The 15,297-nt window shown below is 40.1% G+C and overlaps 1 protein-coding gene across 14 annotated transcripts in view; it reads right to left on the bottom strand.

Annotated features, from left to right (window-relative positions):
* Positions 1 to 15,281, bottom strand: part of TRIP12 (thyroid hormone receptor interactor 12) — a 78,563-nt gene extending 63,282 nt beyond the window's left edge. For 6 of the 14 annotated variants that reach the window (XM_079315594.1, XM_079315584.1, XM_079315587.1 and 3 more), the window contains exon 1: positions 14,913 to 15,245. The gene's annotated coding sequence lies outside the window, so the exon portion shown is untranslated. The other 8 variants (XM_079315583.1, XM_079315595.1, XM_079315596.1 and 5 more) reach the window with 6 other exon arrangements.
* Between the last annotated feature and the right edge of the window lie 16 nt (positions 15,282 to 15,297).

Raw genomic sequence — 15,297 nt, 5'->3', positions numbered from 1 at the left:
AAACATTATCTTGTCCACAGAAAAATTTTTACATTTACATTTTATATTACAGTGATGTAATTAGAAGCAAGCTCTAATACACATACCAAATTACTGACACAGGCATAATTAAAGATATTTACCTTGTATGAAATCATGAAGCAAGTTGCCTACCAAATATCTGTATAAACAGAAGAATTTCTGTGTAAAGCTGAGCAAAACAAAGTTACAACCCAAAAAACACCTGTTAAACACTAAGGATTAAGCTGACTTTAAACTGAACCTATTAATTGTACAATCATGACTTGACAGTGCTCAGAGCTATTCTTTCATGTTAAATACACAGAACAACATACAATATTAGTTCCCACAATCGCATTTAAGGAAGGTTCAAACTTTTACAGTAATGGAAGAAGTTGTCAGAAGCCAGAGCTTTATGAAAGAATTAAACAACTTTATGGCATACTTTTTTTGACAAGTGTCTACTCCACTTTTACACCTTCTCAGTGCTTAGTAAATAAAATGAGAGAATGTTGTGGGAACAAGGCATTGTACATGATACTGAACTTGAGCAAAACTAAATATTAGAGCTCTTTGAAGTGCTGTTTAGCAGGACACCAGATTTAGTCTTAGTTTTAAGCTAGACAAGCTTAAACATCACCAAATTCACACACAAAAAAAAAGCCTGCTACAAATTCCTCTCCTGCTTCCCTCCATGTGCAAGTGCCACTAGGACATTTTTCTGCTCTACCTCACCAATGATTTTTACCTCATCTTTCCCAGGCTACCCACACACTTTCCTTGAACAAGAACAACTGCAACTACGCCCATATGTTACAGCTCACAAGACTAGCAAGTTAACACTAATGAGGTGTTTTTCCTAAGGTCCTAGCATAGCCAGGTTTGTCAAAGTCTGAATTTCTTGTCAATAGTCAATCACTTCAGAGCTGGAAGAAAGGCTACTTACTTTTTGCCAACAAAATGTTCCAATAGGTACTGCCCAAGTCTGTTCAAAGCTTTTTATTACCTTCCAGCTAAACTGCCACTCTCTGATGAATACAGAGCAGTATGAGAAGAACACAATCTCTTCACCACCCTGAGACACTCAAAAGAAGAAGCAGAGCTGTAAGTTTTCCACAGCTTGATCAAAACTATTACTTTAAGGAGTAGATATTACAATAGCTGGTTTGATAAGCCTTCACTTTTGCAATTTGCTCTGTGACCCAAACAGAATACTCAAAGAGTTGTCTCCTATACTGGTGACCTTTCATCCAACACTAATGATTAACTATGCTTTATAGCCTACAACCTACTGCCCCCCAAAACAACACATTACTTATGGCCTTTTCCAGGACTGAAAAAGAATACAGTGAGGAAGAGAAGAAAGGAAGACTGTGTTTCTTCTAAATGTTTTGTGCACACATCAGTTATATAATATGTTGAAGCAAAGCAATGCATCCATCTTGCTACACTCCTAAAATACTTTTTTGCAAACATGAAAATAACCCCATACTGTTAATATGACACCGAATTGGAAGCAAAGTTCCCTCAACTCCCATGCAAGATTTCTTGTTTTTCTGGCTTATTTTCATGGTTTGGATTTTTTTCTTTAAAGAATATCGATAAGACACTCCAGAACTACTCCACATCATCCTCTTTACTCTCATCCTCTTATAAGCCATTTAACAAAATGCACTAGTAAGGAAGACAATCAAAAAGGTATTTAACTGGAAAGGGCAGCTTCATCACTGCACAAGATAAAATAACTCTTTACAACACTTTAGTAAAAAAAACACAGAATAGAGTGGCTTCAGGAAAAGATAAAAAATATGAAGTAGACAGGCTTGAAAAAAAAGGCAAAAAATACCAGAAAAGACCCAGAAGTGAACCCAGTTTCTTCCCTCCCCTATGCAGAGTATCCTACATATCAAATGGAAAATGTACATATTTCCTAAAGGCTGCAGCCTCTCTTACTCTTCCATCTTTGTTGCAAAACAAAGACACTCTGCTGGGAGCATGCATATCCCCATCCCACATATGATTAATGAGCAAAAAAAAGCATTCTAGTAATCCCAGTATCTTTACACCTCCATTTCCCCATGTCAAGTCTTGGAAATACATATTTTCTCCCATCAACTACTGGGATGAGGTGCTAGGAGAGCACTCAACTCCCACGAGCTACCAAAGATGCCAAATTAATTGCACTGACTTTGGATTTTTACTTTATGCTATTCAAAATTTATCTGTATGTTTACTCTGAATTTAAAGGCTCCCTTGACAGATCAGTTTTGGGACACAGACATCATGTACTACTATTTGAAAAAAGCCTGATCTGTCCAACCCAAACTTCTTCCACAGAACTGAGAACTGAAAACACCACTCTGCAAACATGCAGCTATCTATGAAAAACTAATTGAAACTACTTCCTATTAAATGTCTATTTTGTTGGAAAGTGGAGGAGATAAAGCATCTGACATTGAATTTTCAAAACAGAAGTCTAGAGTTGTTTTTTTCTTATATCAAGGGCAGAATATGCCACTAGCATATTACTAACATGGTAGTATTTATTATATTAAACAGTTGCATGATAAAAGCCTGAGTTTCAGAAGCACATTTTCATTTTCAAGAAAAACACTTCAAATGTGGCATGTACATATTCAAGTATGACAGACATTCTGAGCCAAACACCTATTTGTTCTTTGGGTTTTTTTTGTAATTCCATTAATTCTATGTTTAGTGATGATTGCACTTCCATATAAGTCTTCATACAATATTTAACTTACTACTGAAGTTACAGCACAGACTAAGAAGAAAAAACAAACAGGCCATACTTGAGGGCATCAGAGCCACAAGTCTGCACTGTGCAGTTGCTCAGCTGAGCTCCACTGTATCTCCCAAAGAATATCAAGTACTGATGGAAGCTAAGAATCCCAACTACATTTCTTGAGAGACATCCCAGTGAGTATGGTCACCTAGACAAAAAAGAAAGGCAAGGTTGTTGCTCTAATCCAAAGCTACATGGAAGTCTTGTGTACTACACAGAAGGTAGTTTCCAACTACTACATGTATTTATCCAAAGTTACATGCACCTCAGAGAGCATGGTGATAGAATAGTCATTAGCTTCACTATTATGCCAGTGCAGACCATTTTCATGTTAAAATTCAGCACATGAAACTTAGGGAGTTGGTCAAAAACATAGATTGCATTTGTACAAGTTGACATACACAATTTAGAATCTGACACTTTGATCTATCACCAACTGTCACAAGTTAAACTTTTCCAATTCTGATGAACCAACTTGAAGCTTTATCAGCTTCTCCTCCACTCTCCAACTACAAACAATACTCCAGTCTATTCAAGTACAAGCAACAAAAGTGTTTAAATTATAGTCTCTCACAAATTTGTATTTTCAAGTTATTCTCACTTCAAAGGCCACCAACCTTCCCAACAGTAGAGCAAACACACTCAAAGAGTAAATGCAATTCTAGTTTGTTGTCATAACCTGGAACAGTATGGAGTAGTAACAAACATTGCTTTTGGATGCATCTAAGCTCAAGTTAGACATTTATACCACTAAATTCTGCCATAGGTTGAGCTGTTACTTCTTGCTGCCACAGTTCTGGGCTTGCACTGGTCACATCCTGCATTTGATGAAGGATGTCAACAGAAAGCCCAAACCCTTCTGAGACAGGCTTTTTAACCAGCTAGAACATATACACAAAGCAAGGACAGGGGTTCACAAGCCCCAACTCAGCTATGTCGTACAGCTAGGTGAAAATCTGAGTAAATACAGTAGCTTGCATCTCCTCTACTCATCACTAGCTGACCTCTGAGCAGCATTCCTGAATCCATAGGCACAAAGCTCTGGGATATTGAATTCCTCCACTCGGTTGTTCAAAGCTTAGGTATGGCAGGTTAACATCTTTAGAATGCCTTCCCTTAAGGGACAGAAGCACACAGGTTCCCACAGGAGCAACTATCTTTCCTGGTATACCTGTAACATTTATGACAACACAGCTACAATCAGTGGTCTGAAAACTGAACACTTATACATACTTCCACATTTCACTTTTTCTTCTCCTTAAGTTAGCCTTTAGCTGGCAAATAGGATTTTACACAAAAATCAGGCATTTAAATCCTCCAACCTAAAGCAGTACAAAAAGTACAGTAAGGAAGAATCATCTCTTTGCTTTAAAACCAAATTAGTGTTGAAAGATATTCCCTTAGTGCTGACTGCATTTCCAGGAATAGGCCTTCTCCTTTCCTGAGAAACAGTCTATTTTTTCCAAGTACCTTTCCCAGGACAGCCTACCCTCCATCCCTATGTCGGTAGTGCCATGACATAATATTTGTTTACTCCACAATCTTATGCAGATAGACATTCTCATTGAAGCAAAATTTCAAAACTCAGGAAAAAAGTATTCTTTGATACAACTACAGCTTCTACCTGGTGAGCTTCAAAACTGTGTTACAGCAAACACACTCAAGTAGGAATATTCTACCATTTAGACATACCTGGACTTAAAATATTCACAGCTACTCTGAATGCACAGTCAAAGGCCCAAGGTTTTGAAAAATAACTGAAAAACAGTGTCTCTGTAAGCTGTGGGGAGCTGTTAAGAATGTTAAACATTTTTAACACTTGAAGGCAGGCAATAATGCTTAACTTGTAATGGTATTAAATCTTGAAATTATACTTCAGTAATGACAGGACATCAACAGACTCCAGAAGCAGAAGACTTTGTTTTCTGACAGAAGAACTCTGGACAATTGTTACTATTTCCTGGCTCACAGAAGAAAAGCCATTCAGTATTTTCTTTCTGTTTTGTTAAACCCAAGACTATTTAAATTGTTGTTAAGTAGCATCCAAACACATTGCATCATTGCATAATTTAACATAAAGTGTTTGCAATGTTGGAAGACTATTACCCATAGAAAAAAACTATAAACTAAGATGAAAGCTTTATTATTATTACACCCTTCATAATTCCCAAATAACTACGCAGGTGATATGGTTATCTAAACACAAAGCTGTTCCCTCAAGATTCCCCTTTCTCCAAAATTATCAAAACTTTCAAGTCCTTTTCTCTCCTCTGCCCCTCTCCCAAAATAGTAAGGATATATCAAAATATGGAGCAGTAAATTATTCTAAAGAGACACTTGCAATGCTGTGAAGTACAATATTACCACTCAACATGGAGATGATGCACTTCAGTACAGAAAAGAAAAAAAGCACTACTGTAAGCCAAATCCTGTCAGTTGACCTAAGCATTAGTGCCTGCATGTTCCAGTTCCTCCCAGTGATGCTGGAGGGGAATGGGAGAGGAGGCTGGAAGAGGAACCAATGCTTAGGTGTATATACTGTTACAAAGTAATTGAAAATTCCCAGGGCTTCTGTACAAACAGTGTTTATCTGGAATACTCTACCCCATCGCAAAGTGGGCCTTTGTCAAGAGACACGAATTCTAGCTGAAAACTAGAAAGGGGAGCTTAAAATCAACTAATAAAACCTGTACTATTTAGCCTGGCAACAGAATTACAAATACTTTTAGCAAGTGCTAAGAGTAAAACATCAACAGAAGTAAATAAAGAGAGAATAGTATTGATACAGTTAGCAGGCAAACAGTTAAGAGAAACTTCCAGGCTGAAAATTAGATGATCCTAAATTTTGAGACATGACATGCTGAAAGAATATCCCAGGAGGACTGAAGAATTAAAAAGTCAAGTATGAGATTTCTTACTAAGCCTATTCCCAGGGAGTCTTCATTGTCCTTAGAGACAACTAACACATTCTGTTGTCCTACTATGCCCATCGGAGAGAGGAGATGCTCATGCTGCTCAGGTACAAAAATCTCTTTAAAGTCTCAGTTTCTACAAAAAGCTAGTCGCTATCCTTTGGACCTCTTGGCTAAGAAAGTAACTACCATACCATTCTTGCTTTCATAACAGCCATTCTCTTTCTCAGAAGGTGTAAGTCAGAGAAGACACTGCAAAGAAGCCAACACCTCTATCTACAATTTGTGATTCCTGTCCTTCTTGTCCCATGGTACCTACCACCAAAGCTCTGACTGAAGAGAGAAAACTTGTCCCCACACCTTCTCCTGGGAAAGAGGAGGGGAGGCAGAAGACTGTCTTCCACAAAGCAAGTTATTGCAGTAAGCAGCAAGTTCTAAGATTTAAAAATAAAAAACCACAAACCATATACCACACTTTTGGATAGGGTTAGTCTGTGCAGAGGTTGTTTATCCAGCTTGATCCCTCTATTGCTGTGTCACTCTGTGCCCATATGTTCATGTTTGATATCTGCCACATGGTGGGGGGGCTGCGGGGGAGGGAGGGAGGAGGGAGGAAACTTGCCAAAGTTAATATATTCCAAAAACCAAACCAGTTATTCCATTTGTGGAAAGAGCTCCACGAACAACTGCCAGACAAAAACACAGGAGTCCTATGAAAGTGCAACAGAGAAATTTTGTAATTGAATTGCTAACATTCAATTCAACTGATGTTTCAGAAGGGGTTACAGAACAGAGAAAGTCAAAACACTACTTGAACTCTGCTGTTATATCAATCAGCACTATCACCTGCTATCTGGTTTTGATTTGCCATTTTCCTGAGCTTACTTTCCAAATAGCCTGACATCATTTTGGTGAAGGAAAATAGTATTGCAAATCTGCGAGTCTAATGAAGAAATCACTTCTTAGCTGAAGGGGAACAGCTTTTAATTTAAAACACACCATACAATTTAGTGATGCAGCATGATCTACATGGCTTACTTCTGATAAAAGTTTTTAAGATGCTCCAACACCACTTAAATAGGATTAAAATTAATTTAATTAAAATTAATTAAAATAGTAGTACAGATGAGTCCTAACAAGGTTTCCGGTAATTGCAAGGTAGATGTGAATCTGCAACAAACAGATGCAACACTAGTTTAGCACAGGCAGATTGCTGAGAACAGGTTGAGGGAGTTGACAGTGCTCCTGGTAACACTACAGGTACTACCAGCAAGAATCACAGCTAGCATTCAAGTGTGAGATCTCAATCTGATATAAACCCAATAATTCATCTGAATAAAAGACATGAGTTAAGAAGTTTTGAAAAACAGATGATACAATTGTTTATCCATTGACTTGTTATTTAATAGGAATCTATTTAAAGAATAGTTTTTACAGCTTTTGGCTAAGCTTGTGACAGAGGAAAAACACACAGGGAATACACTTTACTCCACACAACCTCTGAAAGCCATGAAGTATAGCAACAAGTATGGTCACTGCATCGTGTTTTGAAAGTGACAGAGATTACTTTGCCTGTCACTTCAGGTGGAGTCCCACAGGCAACTTTATATTTAGTTTAAATGTATTCCCAAAAACTAACTCATCACTAGATTTCTAGTTACCTCAAATTTTTAAATATAAAGTTCTCAGGTTCTTGAGTTCTTCTCCACAAAGCACAATAAAGTTGGAATTTTCAGTGCCCATTCTGTTTCAACTCCACTTTGATTTGGACAATACGTCAGGAATCCTTAAACTATTAAGGAAAGTATGACTGTGGTGTTCAAATACATCAACATTAACGAAGCCAATAAGTGGTACCATTCCCTCACATTGTAAATTTCACAAAATTTATCTTTCCTTTTCACAGCTAATCTGAAGAGAACTCAGTTTCCACCCACTTCATGGAGATTTAAATGTGCAGACTGAGGTGTGCAATGGTATTTCCCTTGAAACACTTCTTCCAATACTAGTTACAAGGTGCTGGTGAAAGTTCTGAGGGGCTGACAAGAGTCAGGTATCCAGCAAGGCGACATTCATTTGCAAATCTACAGCAGAACTGTATCAACTTAAGAGCTCCCATAGAGAAAATTTGAAAAATGTGTATTTCCTATCTTACTTTTGGCAAAGGAATATATAGACCTGTTCTTCTGCCAAGCTTCTTGTAACTGAGTAAGGGCGTGAAACTAACTTCTTTAATCCACAATCTTATGTTATAATGCAAGTCTTAATTTATATTACCAGTCTTTTATTGTAGAATACTATCTGCTAAATACAACAGGCAGAATACTACCTGAGTAAGATATAGCAGCATCCATTGTCATCACATAAACTTGAAAAACACCGTGGAACAGACTGCAGCACATCTTTAAAGCACAAGCTCTAACACTTGGACTTGTGGCTTAAAGTTTACTGAAGTTACGCAGCTTCCACTCCTTCCATTAAACGAGACTTAGCCAAAATTGTTTTTTCCAGCTGTTTAACTTAAAGATCTGGTATGTACCTACCTAGCTATGTAGCTGCATCTCAGGTGCTGCTCACTCAGGCTTATTGATACAGCTTATGACTGTCTGCTGTCCTTGTTCAGCTGAATGATTTCCTACCTTCCCCTCACCCCTGTACAATGGATGAGCTCATCAAGCCATCACACCTGAAACAACTGCAAAGCTCAAGCTAAGTCAAGTTTTAAGAAGAAATTACAGTTTGCAGTCAGTAAGTTGATTATAAATAAAATGCATACTCAAAGAGGAAGAAAACACTCACTCTCTAAGGAAGGCAGAGTTCCAAGTTTAAATTCAGCATACAGCCTATTAATATGCACCCTCAGTTACTTTCTTCATTTGTTCTCTTTAAATGCACAGTCACATCTCACCTGTGATCAGAAGATTCAGTTACAGTGCATACACCTTCCAGGACAGGACACTCCCCACACTGAATAAGCTAATTACATAAGGGATTTGACATTAGAAGACACAGAACATTATTAACTTGGATAAGATGCCATCCTCTAGCCCTGACACTAACCACATCTTACAGTATCACCCTGTCCAAAAAAACACATCTACCACATACTCCACAAAGGCATACATAATGTAAAGAGAGCTTCTCCTCACTAACTGCAGGAGCTAAGGTAAGCAACTAATTATTATACCAGTATCAAGGACATGTAATTCAAGTCCCTTGATGAGTGGGTGGGATGCAGGTGTGTGTTTTTCCTTTTCTTCAGGGCTGGAGGGAAGGGGGAGGAGGACAGACATGGGGGATATCAGAGTCCACCCTGACTAGTGTTACTATGCATTGTTTCCATCTTTCCTTTTTTGGTGCCTCAACTCATTTATGTTGCTACTTATCCTAAAAAACTCAATGTTTTCAACTCAGAAGATATTATACAAGAGTGTATTTTTGATTTCCACACTTATTTACCTGCACTTTTATAAAACTATGCAGTCTTGGGCTCAAGCAGAGGTACAGAACAGACTTCAAGCACATAAAGCCCACATACAGGAAGGTCATTTCTCCTACCCAGAGCTGGTAAAAGAAACTATCACAAGCTCAAAGTAAGGTAAGTAAGACAGAAGACAGTTATGGAGTAAAATGAGGGAGAACAAAACAGCATACATGCTTTCTAAAAGCAAACATAGCTAAATCTACACCTAGTGACCTTGGAGCATGAGTTTGTCACAGAACTATTTTTCCCTAATAGTTTTACTATTAAAAGCTACACCTGAAAATCAAGGTAAAAAATTAGTTACAGCTCTGCATTAATAAAAATTGGTATTAACATGCTTCAAACAGCCAGCCACAAAACTGAAGGAGGTGCATGCACACTGCTAGTATTAAGTCTAATGCCCATCTCAGGGTTTGACAGCCTCCTGAAAGTTTAACACTTCTGTCCCCAAAAAAACATACATACATCAGAAAATAAAGAACATGTTTATATTCTTTATTACCAACTTTACAAAAGTCTAGCAATTATTTGCCCCACTAAGTTATGTGGACTTCATGCAATACAAAACAAGTTGTCAGCAACAAGTTGCTCTAAAAGCAGAATAAATGTGAAATATACCTTTCCTTTCAGATCTTAAAAAAAGTCATCTTACTCAAAAAGTACCAGGGACCTCAGCTTCCATTTTGAGACACCAAATTGCTCCCTGCAACTCAAGGTTCACATTCCAGAAGATGACTCAGACCCTTTCATACCTTTTATGAAGGTCAGATCTTTGCAGTTCAGCATGTGTACTTTATTGTGGACACTATCAAAGCAAATCATTCAGAAAACACTTGAGAAATTGGGATTTTGTTCCCAGTCCACAAGCCAGCATAGTATTACTACAAACTGATAAAATCATTCTAGTTTCTTCTCCACACATAACTTTGCACGTTTGTAAGGTCTGAGGTTTTTTTCTCCTTTCTTATCACTCAAGAAAATGGAGCTCTTTTTTATCAGGTTCTAATCAATGAAAAACTATTCCAGGGCAGAAGTCATCAAATGTGAGGAGGGCCAAGTAACTTCCTGAGGTCCTTTGCAAACAGGCTTACTGTATGGATCCTAACAAGAGAGGCTTTTCTGCAGCAACCGAGGCTTGAACATCACTGCTCCTATTTCTCATGCCTCTTCAATATTAAAGTCCAGCATTAAAATATCATGATTAACTTTTTTGAAAATACAACTAAGTTCTCCATTTCTCCTATATGAAAACAATAGTTCCATTTTTCTTTCCAGAGTTGACCACCTACTCTCAGGGCAGTTTGCGGCCATATTCGTACCAAGCACCTTCATGAGTCAAGTTAGACTGGGAACAGTCAGTACCTTGCAAGACAAGCCTCACCATAGACAAGGAGAGTAAACAGATTGGTTCTGTCTGCTTGAACCCTGGCTGCCAGACAGAGCTGAAGGGGAATATGACTGCATATTTACACAGTTGGACTCTACCAACTTGATGGCAGGATTAGGAGAACAATTGCTCCTCAAGTTGAATTTCGTACTAAAGCAACCACTTCTGGTATCCAAAAGCAGGCAGGAGAAGCCAGTTGATTTAGCCCTGCCCTCCACAGACACTGTCCATTTGATAAGTAACTAAAATTTCTTTATTTAAAGAAAATAGTTTTAAAGCATAAATTCAGCAATGGTTTTGTTAAAAAAAAAGCAATCCTGAGACAAGTGGATACATACAAGCATTTTTTTCATTATTGCTCACCACTGAGAACTCTGAAAGTAGTTTTGCTTCTTCAGAAGCACTTTATTTCATATAAACTGAAAAAAAAATAGGAGTAGGAAAAACATTAGTATTACTTTGTTTTGCAGTTACCAACATCATGTCCTAAGTTGAAACTGAGCTATGGAAACTCTTGGCAAGAGGTTGCTTCATATACTGCCATAAATCTGTTGTGATACTATGTAGTGATTAAAATATTAGGAGCACATTTAAAATATTACTTCTTCAGAAAGCTAAGCATACTAACCCAAAGCTAATATGTTATTATACTGAAAAAAAAAAAAATAAATCCAAGGTACTACTACCTTCAGAGTCAGTACTGAATGGGGCAGTGACACCTTGATGAAAAGAGCATAACAGTGCCAAAGTGCTTTTTAGGGAGTGTTATTAATTTAACAAGTGATGAGCAGGACACTGATCATCCAACAGGCCAATGGGAGATCCCAGAACATTCTGGTTTAAGTTTTTGCCAATGCCATAGTTCACCACGTTGAACAACTTGTGATTATACTTTGTCACAATAATTTAGCCTCAGTGTGACAAAAGACAGGTCCATGATCAAAAGTGTTTTACATGATGCTTACCAGTTAGTTTGTTAGAAAACATAATATGGCCCATAAATACAAGATTATCACAGATCACTGTGATATTCATTTAGATGTGAATTAGGGACAAACATGTAGTTTCACTTACTAACTTTTCTACTTCTGCTTCAGCTTCATCATTTGGAAACAAAAGGAATTTAGGTTATGTTTCTGGATTGCTGCAGAGTAAGTAACTGTACTTATCAGTGATGCAAGAATCCACATGGAAATTGATCATGTTTCCACTGATGGGATTAAAGAAAAATGCATTTTATTTTTACTACACTGCTGCAGAAGGAATAGTGTTGTTGTCACCTATAGCTTTAGGCCTCAAATTTAGGAATGATTTTATAAGAACTATTTTTTATTAATTTTGGGGTTTTTCTGTCATTTATACTCTGGGTTTGAAGATAGTCAAAATACAATACAAAAAGGAAAAAGAAATAAAAAACCCACAAACAAACAACCAAACAAAAAAAAAACCAAAAAAAGAAAAAAAAAAACAAACAAAAAAAAAAAAAAAACCAAAAAAAAGTGTGCATGATTCCTGATTAGGAATGACAGCTTTGATTATTCATTTACTGGGAAGATGAAGAATATTTTCCCTAATGGTCACTTTGACCTGAAAAACTTTTGCAAGACATCAAAAGACTCCATTTTCATAAACTCTTACTCAACAGGTTGGCACTCCTACTGAAGTAGATCTGCTATATTAATAAGCAGTAATGTCACACTGTGGATGACCTACAATCTTTCTACTAACAGCTAAGACATGTTTAGGTTCCTACCTATGAAATCATCTGGAGACTGAAGACTTAAAGGTTGTTAATTCAAGTTTACTACTCATATTTTTCTTAGAAAGACCCTAGGACTGGGAGAAAAAAAATCTGATTACCTATATTTCTAATACAACAATAAGATACACCAAACAATAAAAATTAAAAATACCTTTGCATTTAAGATCAAATAAACTGAGCTTCTTACAATTAGCTGCATTTTACAAATATAGAAACTATCACAAGTTAAAAATATGTGCATTGCCAAAATCTTTAAGTATTATTTACAGAATTTATTCATCAGACCATTGTTTTTAAACTTTAGTTCAAATACAACATATTTTGTTAAAATACCAGCTGCAAAAACTGAAATTCTAATATTTTCACAAATGCATTTAAAGCCTATTGGTATTTATTAAGTAGGCTATCACACAATGGAAAGCTATAGCCATGATTCCAGTGCTTTTATGTCCACCACGTATACTTCTACATACATGAAGTAAAACTTGTTTAAAAACTTTTAGCTTAATGAAAATACTAAATCTCAGAAACCTCAGAAATCAAATACAAAAAGAAACCCAAAAAAAAAAAAAAAAAAAAAAAAAAAAGCCCTAAACAAAAAAAATCCAAACCAAAATCCCAACCCTGTATAATTAGAACTCCAGTCTTGGGAGTGGAAAAGGGAAAACTGAAAAGAAGAGACTACACCAGAGAAAAACATAAATAATCACAGCAACGCTTTCTATCTTTTAAAGTCTTACGAAAGGGTATCCATAGAGTCAGTTTCCACAAGAAAATCTTGAAAAATTGATTTAAGTGCTCAGAATTCCTCTTCTTTCTCATGATGATAGATGCACTTCAAATTTATCAGCTGGTAACTACTCAACTCCTCTTTGTGGCAGCCTTTGAAGCACCAGGAAGCTCAAAATGGATATTACACACAACACAAACTGTGGAAGTTACTCTGTTTGAGTAAAGTTTTGCATTACAGTGTTAGAAGATCTGAATCAATGTTATTTCTGCTGAACAAGGCAGGAAGAAGAAAAAAAAAAAAAAAAAACCTGAATAGTGTTTTTAGGGGAGAAAAAAAAATTAAAACAAAAATTATTACTGGATTGCTACACATAATAAAAACACTCCCAAAACAAACTACACACTCTCTGAAAGCGTTCCTAAGTTCCAAGCCAGACTCACGGAATAAATTTAGGCCAGTACCAAGCACTCATTTCTTCCCCGTGTGTAAATGCGACACAATCAGGCCTCACATGCAGGCCTCTCTCTCCAACACAGGCAGGACCTTTGTTCGATACGTCGATGTTTTTCCCCCAAAGCCCTCGACATAACTTTCCATTCTTCCCCCTATTATTTTCCGGTTCCCCGTCTAGACTTTGGGACTCCCGAGCCGTGCAAACCCCCGCCTGCCGGAGAGCCCGTGCACTCGGAAGGGGGAAGGGGGAACAATAAAAAAGTTGGACACAGGAAGACGGGCCTGCAGATCTGGCGAGAGCCCCGGCCTCGGTTCCTTCCCTTCCCCGATGGCCGGGGCAGCAGCCGGGAGCCCCAGTGCCACCAGCCCCCCAGCCTGTCCCCCTACCCAGCCCCCCGGGAAAAGGGAAGGAGGAAGAGCCAGGCAGGAAAGGCAGAAACCAGCGTTTGATCAGCCTCCAAGTACGACGCATTATGCAAGCAAACGCAAGGACCAAGGCAACTTGCTTCTTGACTGAAAACAAGAAAAACACCAGCACGAAAACATTTAGCTGCGAAAATAATCCCTTTCGTGGGCAGCCGGCTTTGTGACTCCGACCCCACGGGCGCCTCCGTTTTCTGCCCACCTTCTTCCTCCCCCCAAAAAAGCTTGTGAAATATGGACGTCGGCCGATTGTTTAGCATTTTACCGAGCTGGGCAGGAGGGAAAAGAAAGAGAAATTCCTGTTTTTTCCTTTAAGATATTACCGAGCTTCTTTAGAGAGGGGAAAAAAGAAAATAAAAGGGGGGTGGGAAAGAAAGGACCACTCAGGAAAAGGGGGCCAAGCGGAGTGGGGGAGGGAAGACGGGGAAGGGCATCGAAATCGGCAAGGCAGTGTCAACACTGACACTGCCCTTTTGTATCAGCAGGCACACAGGGCCCGCGGAGGGGCGGCCGCGCTGCCGCCCCCCTCCCCGCCGGGCGGCCCGGGAGAGCCGAGGTGGTCCCGGCACCCCTGCCCGGGGTGGGGGGAGCGAGGGATGTCCCTGCAGCGGGCTCGGGGGACCGCCTGGCCATTTTGTCAGCTCCATTTCCACCCCTTCCCTCCATGGCGAGGGCCCCATTCCACCCCTCCGGGCCGCCCCACACACTCACCAGCGCGGCGCCGTGTCGTTCCCGGCTCCCCTTCGCCCCCCCACCCCCACCCCCATCTGCAACAATGCTCCGGGATGGCGCCGCTCCCCTCCCCCTGCCCCGGGCCGCCAGGAAGGGCAGCTCGGCTAATGCCAGGATGACACAACAGGCCCGGCCCGGAGTCGCCGAGGGGCCCAGTGAGCGCCCCGCCGCCCCGCGCCCGCCCCCCCGGCGCCCCCCGACCGAGCGGAGGGGCCCCGGGTACCTAGTTTGTCCCGGTGCGGCCTCCGCAGACGCTCCGTGCCTCCCTCCTCCCGGCAGCAGCCGCCTCGCTTCCCTTCAATTATCAGCTGAAGCCGCAGCACTGAGCGACGCCTCGTCCGCCGCCTCCGCCGCCGAACCCCTTCCAGCGGCGCGAGGGGGAGGCCGCGGGACTACTTTCTCCTGGCGCCGGGGCCCCGCCGGGGCCCGCGCGCGCCCCGGGCCGGCGGGCGGCCCCTGCCCCGGCTGCCGCCCCCCGCGCAGCCCCCGCCGCGGCCCGCGGCACGGCCCGCTCGCTGCGCTCGGTGCAGCCGCTGGCGGCGGTCGGTATCCCTCCGCCGGGGTCGTCACCTCGGGTCCGCGGGAATGTCCCCCCTCGGGGCGGCCGG

This window comes from Erithacus rubecula (genome assembly GCF_903797595.1).
Source record: "Erithacus rubecula genome assembly, chromosome: 11".
NCBI classification, from domain to species: Eukaryota; Metazoa; Chordata; class Aves; order Passeriformes; family Muscicapidae; genus Erithacus; species Erithacus rubecula.
Note: the sequence above shows the minus strand (reverse complement) of the source record. Positions and strands in the feature narration are given on the sequence as shown.